This window comes from Miscanthus floridulus, chromosome 6 (assembly GCF_019320115.1).
Source record: "Miscanthus floridulus cultivar M001 chromosome 6, ASM1932011v1, whole genome shotgun sequence".
Lineage (NCBI taxonomy): Eukaryota > Viridiplantae > Streptophyta > Magnoliopsida > Poales > Poaceae > Miscanthus > Miscanthus floridulus.
This window is the reverse complement of record NC_089585.1, coordinates 71,980,311-71,985,997: the sequence shown is the minus strand read 5'-3', so window position 1 is coordinate 71,985,997 and position 5,687 is coordinate 71,980,311. Positions and strand designations below refer to the sequence as shown.

General features: G+C 48.9%; 1 long non-coding RNA gene across 1 annotated transcript; it reads right to left on the bottom strand.

Annotated features, from left to right (window-relative positions):
• Positions 1–3,982: 3,982 nt before the first annotated feature.
• Positions 3,983–5,186, bottom strand: LOC136456131 (uncharacterized). Its single transcript, XR_010759353.1, has 2 exons — positions 5,018–5,186; positions 3,983–4,845 (listed from the first exon to the last, which is right to left on the bottom strand). It is a non-coding gene; the product is annotated as an uncharacterized lncRNA (long non-coding RNA).
• Between the last annotated feature and the right edge of the window lie 501 nt (positions 5,187–5,687).

Here is a 5,687-nt window from a genome sequence, read left to right as displayed (position 1 = left end):
GCAGCACATAAATATCTCTCTCGTATATCCAACAACAATATACAAATATAATCCATATACAATCATATTAGCTTAATTAATATGTGTCTAAATTATGATTATTAAATGAATTCAATTCTGAGGATCCAAGCAGGGCCTTATAAAAATACTTATGTAATGAACTTATATTTTGGAATGAAAGAAGTTACAAATATGTTTTTCACAAAAACCATTCAACTCTTTCCATGGACAACTGTATCTCCGTATGTGCTCCTATGTTTTTCTAGTTGCTCACACAGTGCTTTGAGATTTGCAGACGGGTGCTAATCTGAGACGAAAGTTTACTATATATATACAAACACAGGTCAGTCGCATTAGATTCTGTTCGGTAAAGGACTACTCTTTTTTAGTTTTAACTGTCAATGAACAAAGGATCACAAGGATTGACATCATAATGTTAAATGATGTTACCGAATTATCATCATGAAAAATCTATTTTCATAACATGTACATGTAGTCCATTTCATTTGAAGTTACTTTTTTTTTCAAAAATTAAATACCACACCTTGAATAACGTACTATGCATGCATGTTATTTCTCTGAGAACGTATACCTAAATGACTTATATTTTCGAGGTGAGGAATAAGTTGTTTAATTCCATATTTGCACAATTAGATTAGACAAAGTTTAGTCTCGTTTCTTAGAGCTAGTATACGTATGGGCTTGTCAGGCACAATTTTCTCATGTGTGTTGTTTCGTGGTGCCGTAGGACACATGCATGAATGGTTGAAACTTATGCTGTAGAAAGCGCAACCGCATTTGAGGTGTTTGTACGTCCTAGCTTGATGATTCACTACAGCAGACGCGTGCTTTGCTGAGTACAATTACACTCGGCAAAGAAGGCTTTGCACTTGGCAAAGCCTTTGCCGAATGCTGTACTCGATAAAGAGCTGTCGGCATATCCCTTCACGGCAAATGCTTCTTTGCCAAGTGTCGCATGTCGGACACTCGACAAAGGATTTCCCGAGTGCCACGACGGCACTCGGCAGAGAAAAGCCACCGTGACGGCCAGGTCACGGTGACCGTCCCTTTGCTGAGTGCCACGCGTCGGCACTCAGCAAAGAAATATGTTTTTTATTTTTAAAAAAAAAATACTTTGCCGAGTGCCTGTATCTGACACTCGGCAAAACTTGTTTTCTTTTTTTTGATTTTCTTTACCGAGTGTTGTAGGTAGGCACTCGGCAAAGTAGGTTTTTTTTTAATTTTCTTTGCCGAGTGCCTTGCCCATGGCACTCGGCAAAGCTGGGAAGCTTAGTGTCCCAGATTCCCAGCTTTGCCGAGTGTCATGGTCATGACACTCGGCAAAGAAGTGAAAAAATTCAATTTTTTTGTTTTTAGTCTTCCATCGTTGCAAACAAGATATACATCATATATATATATATATATATATATATATATATATATATATATATATAACACAACTATATATCACACAAATGTATATCATAATCCACCACAAACATAAACATAGCATACAAGTATCACAATCTCGGCTCCCAAGTCCAAAGTCCAAACACACAAGCATAGTTCACAAAGTTCACAAGTGCATTATATCACAACGGCTGCCATTTGAAGCTCACGGCGACGCTCCGGGTTGGGATGGCCCAACGTGCGATCCTGGCGACCCTCCGAGGTGGTTCGACACCGCCCCCGATTGATACTGCACAAAATAGAAGAGGTTGCACATGAACGACAAGAGAAGAGATAAATATGCAAGATAAATATCCGCCACTACCACCACCACCACCACATCACCGCCACCACCAACACTTCACCACCACCACCACCAACACCACACCAACACCACCACCATGACCACCACACCACCATGACCACCACCACCACACCACCACCACCACTAGGTTTCACTAGGTTTCTCTAAGTTTTAGCATAGAAAGTAAAACTTCGTACTTATACTCATCGGGGTAGAATCAGGACATTGTGGAGGTGGACCTAGAGCAAGTAGCGTCTGTGGGATCGCCCAACCTTGTTGCTGGCCAATTTGCTGCATGAACTTGATCATCTCGGCCATCTGTTGCTGATCTTGCTCCCACTGGGCCTCCAATTGCATCTGAACGGCGTGCCTACTGTCTAATGGGTGAGGATAGGTCCTAATCCCACCTACGGATGCGTAGATGAGGTTAGTTTACATGCTCTACTCCGATCCAAGACAGAATTTCAGCAGCACCTCTCCGTTGTTCTCCCGATACACGTCCTAGAAGGGAGAGTGTGTATCCGGAGAACAACAGGGAGGTGGTGCCGAAACTCTGTCTCGAATTGAAGCAGAATATGGAAACTACCCCATCTACGTATCCGCGGGCTGTCCAAAAAAGTGAACAATCTGAAACAGATACGGTCTTAGATATGCGAAGATCCGCATACCTCCAACCGTATCTGTTTTGAATGGGAGACGCCTAACTGGGTTACACCGATCTACGACAACGATAAGGAAGAGAGGTTATTTATACCTAGGGTGGCGGTGGAATTAGGCTAGCGGGACAGTGGCGAGGCGACGCTGTGCAGGCAGGACCGCAGCGCCGACGAAGACGATCGGGGTCGCCTACGTACTTCGGGTCCCGTCAGACGGGTCCTGCTCTGCAAAAGAAGAATTATAATACTATAAGTTAAAAATTTCTGTAGAACCTCCCCTGTACGGGGAGGTTTCCAAAACCTATAAGAAAAAGGCTGGCACGATGGCCGACAGCATATATACGGCACGAAGGCCCACACATCCACATACGGCACGAAGGCCATCAATGACATACAAGGCACGAAGGCCGACAACCGGGGGGGCTTTATACCTTGGGTGGCGGTAGAGTCAGGCGACGTGGTGTCGGGGTCACCTTCGTCTCCAGCGAGGGGCGGGGACGAACGGCGAGGGGCGTGGCCGGCGGCTGAGGCTCCTCCTCCTCCCTTCTCCTTCCTCCTCCCTTCTCCTTCTCCTCCCATCTCCTTCTTCCTTCTCCCTTCTCCTCTCCTCCACCTCCCTTCTCTCATATACTCCCCTGCTCCTCCTCTCCTCCACTCCGGTGGTTCAAGGGCGGGGGGCAGCCGGGGCAGGGCACCACCGGCGGGTCCACGTTCAGTGGTGGAGCGGGGCCAGCTGCGGCGGAGGTCGGGCGGCGGCGGGGCGGGGCTGGGACGGGGCGGCGCACCACCGGCCGGGGAGGGCAGACCCGGGCGCGGGCCGGCCGCGGCGGAGGTCCGGCGGCGCCGGTGGTCCGCGACGGAGGGGCGGGGCCAGGGCGCGCGGAGGTCAGAGGGAGAGTGGGAGCGGGTCGGCCGGCCCGCTAGGGTTAAGTGGGGCGGCCCTTTGCCGAGTGCCGAGATGCGGGCACTTGGCAAAGAAATTCAGGGGGTTCTTTTAATCCGAAAGATGAAAAAAAAATTCTGAATATTCTTTGCCGAGTGCTGCAAGCCTGGCACTCGGCAAAGAGGTTCCTTTGCCGAGTGCCAATTCCGACACATGGCAAAGTATTTTTATTTTTATTTTTTTGTTTTCAAATTTTTTCTGTGGCATTTATACAGTACCTTGAAGCACATGTTCCAATTTGGAACTTTTCTATGACTTTTTGGTATATTTTTTTAATTTTTTATGTTTACTTGAATTTTTCTCGAAAAAGTAAATTTGAACTGCAGGTGCATGAAATATTGGAATTTAGCGATTCAAAAAATGGTATTCATGTTTTTGAGTGTATTTTGAGGCCGTGTGCAGGGACATTCGTGAAATTTCGAACATCTGTTTCACGAAACATGGCCACCAACTTGTTAAAAAGTGTTTTTTAATTATATAAAATGCAAACAAAGTCCGAAAATCACGAAACTTGTCGAGGTGTCGTGTCATCGTATGTAGAGGCTGTGGTAAAAAATTTAGAAGTTTCCGAGCAAGTTGTGACGTACGAACAGGGCCTAATTTTGCACACGTCCGTTTGACAAACTGCAATGACAATATAACTAGTGAAACCATCACCCACCATATGTATCTTACAAGTCCTGAATGCGCGCTTATGCAGGTGGAAATCATCACTTCACATCAATGGTACTGCTACTAGCACAGTACAGTGGTACTATAGCTGCGCTGCGCTCCATCTCAATCAGGTGGACTCCTCCGAGGACATGATATGGTTGGATTGCATTGGCATCATTTAATTAATCAGGGCAGTTAAGTAATGAGACGTCAAGCCTGGAGAAGCGACACGTAACGGCTCTGAACTGGCAACACGTAGCCATCCCCTTTCCTGCCGATGCAGTCGGATCAGAGCGGCGGTCCTCCGCCGAGCATTTGGATTTTGGACCACCCGGCCGGCCATCGGCGTCGGTCCATTGGCCGTACGCGAGTTATGCGGGCGGCCCACGCCCGGTCTCGTGGCCTCGTGGGGATATGGGGGCCCAGCCAGCCCCGGCGAGCCCTCGGCGCCAAGCGCGGCCGTCGCGGTCCGCGCGCCTTATCACACGTCGGATCGGACGCCGCCGTCGCCGTCGCGCGTGGGGGGTGGTCCAGGCGACGGATCCCGATCGGCTAACCGGCCTCCGCCGCAGCTTCTGCTTCGCCCGCCGTTGTGAGAGTGAAACCGCGTCGCGTCGGACTTGTTCGTCCTAGTACCAATGCGGAAATTTCCCATCTCCAGGCCGGAGTTGCGTCTACTCTCGTGTAGATATTCCGACAGCAGTCGCCATTCCTCAGTCTCCACAAACAATCTGACACTCCTACTCCACTGTGCTGTGTCCCTGACTCCCCTGTGGACGGCGAACGCTGCCTGTGCGATGCTCGAAAACTCCCGGCTCTGAACCACGGAACGTCCGATCCTTCCGAAGCACAAAAACAAACACACGGGCGCTTAAGAGCGAGGCATGAGAGAAGGAAGAACCAACAAGGTGATGATGGCGAAAACAAGAATTGGTATTGGAAAGCGGTGTATCGCACGAGGAGAGGAACAGTGAAACAGGAGGTGGTCCTCCTGGGAGGGACGTCACGTACCCATCATCCTCCGTGCCGGTGCGCCGGTGCCTGGTCCTGGTCCATCCGGTTTGTTGCCGAGTCCAAAATTTTTGGCCTCTGCCTCTGCGTCTAGTTGAGTTGATGTATCTCCCCTCTCCCCACCGCCTTCGATGACCTTTAGGCCCCGTTCGGTTAGGAGGTTCCAGGTCGTTCCAGGCCAAGAACAGTTCCATACTAGTATAAATTATTGAAGAAACTGTTGGCTTGGAATTATTCCCCTGCAAACCGAACGAAACCTTAGGCGGATATCCAGGCAAAGCATAGCTATAGCTAGTTTTGTTCCCGGCCCTCGCGTTGCCATCGCGCATTCAAAGCAAGATCTCCGAGCGAATCTTCCGCAAACTGACCTAACGGTGGTGGTAGGACAGCAGGCTCCGGCTCCAGCTCCTTTTGGTGGTCACCCTCCTTTAGCGGCCGTTGGACCAGGTGACCTAATCAATGCGCCGCAATTACAACGATCGTTACCATGTTTAGTGCACAGGTGGGGGCTTAAGAGAGTGAAATCTGAAACATGCTTCCGCATCCTGACGCGTTAGCTAAAACAGGCAAGAAACGAGAGTGTAACCAGATGACGAGAAGTTGAGAGAGCAAGCACAGCACTGGCATAGGCCAAGTTGAAATCCTTTATTATTTTTTGTTTTCATGATTC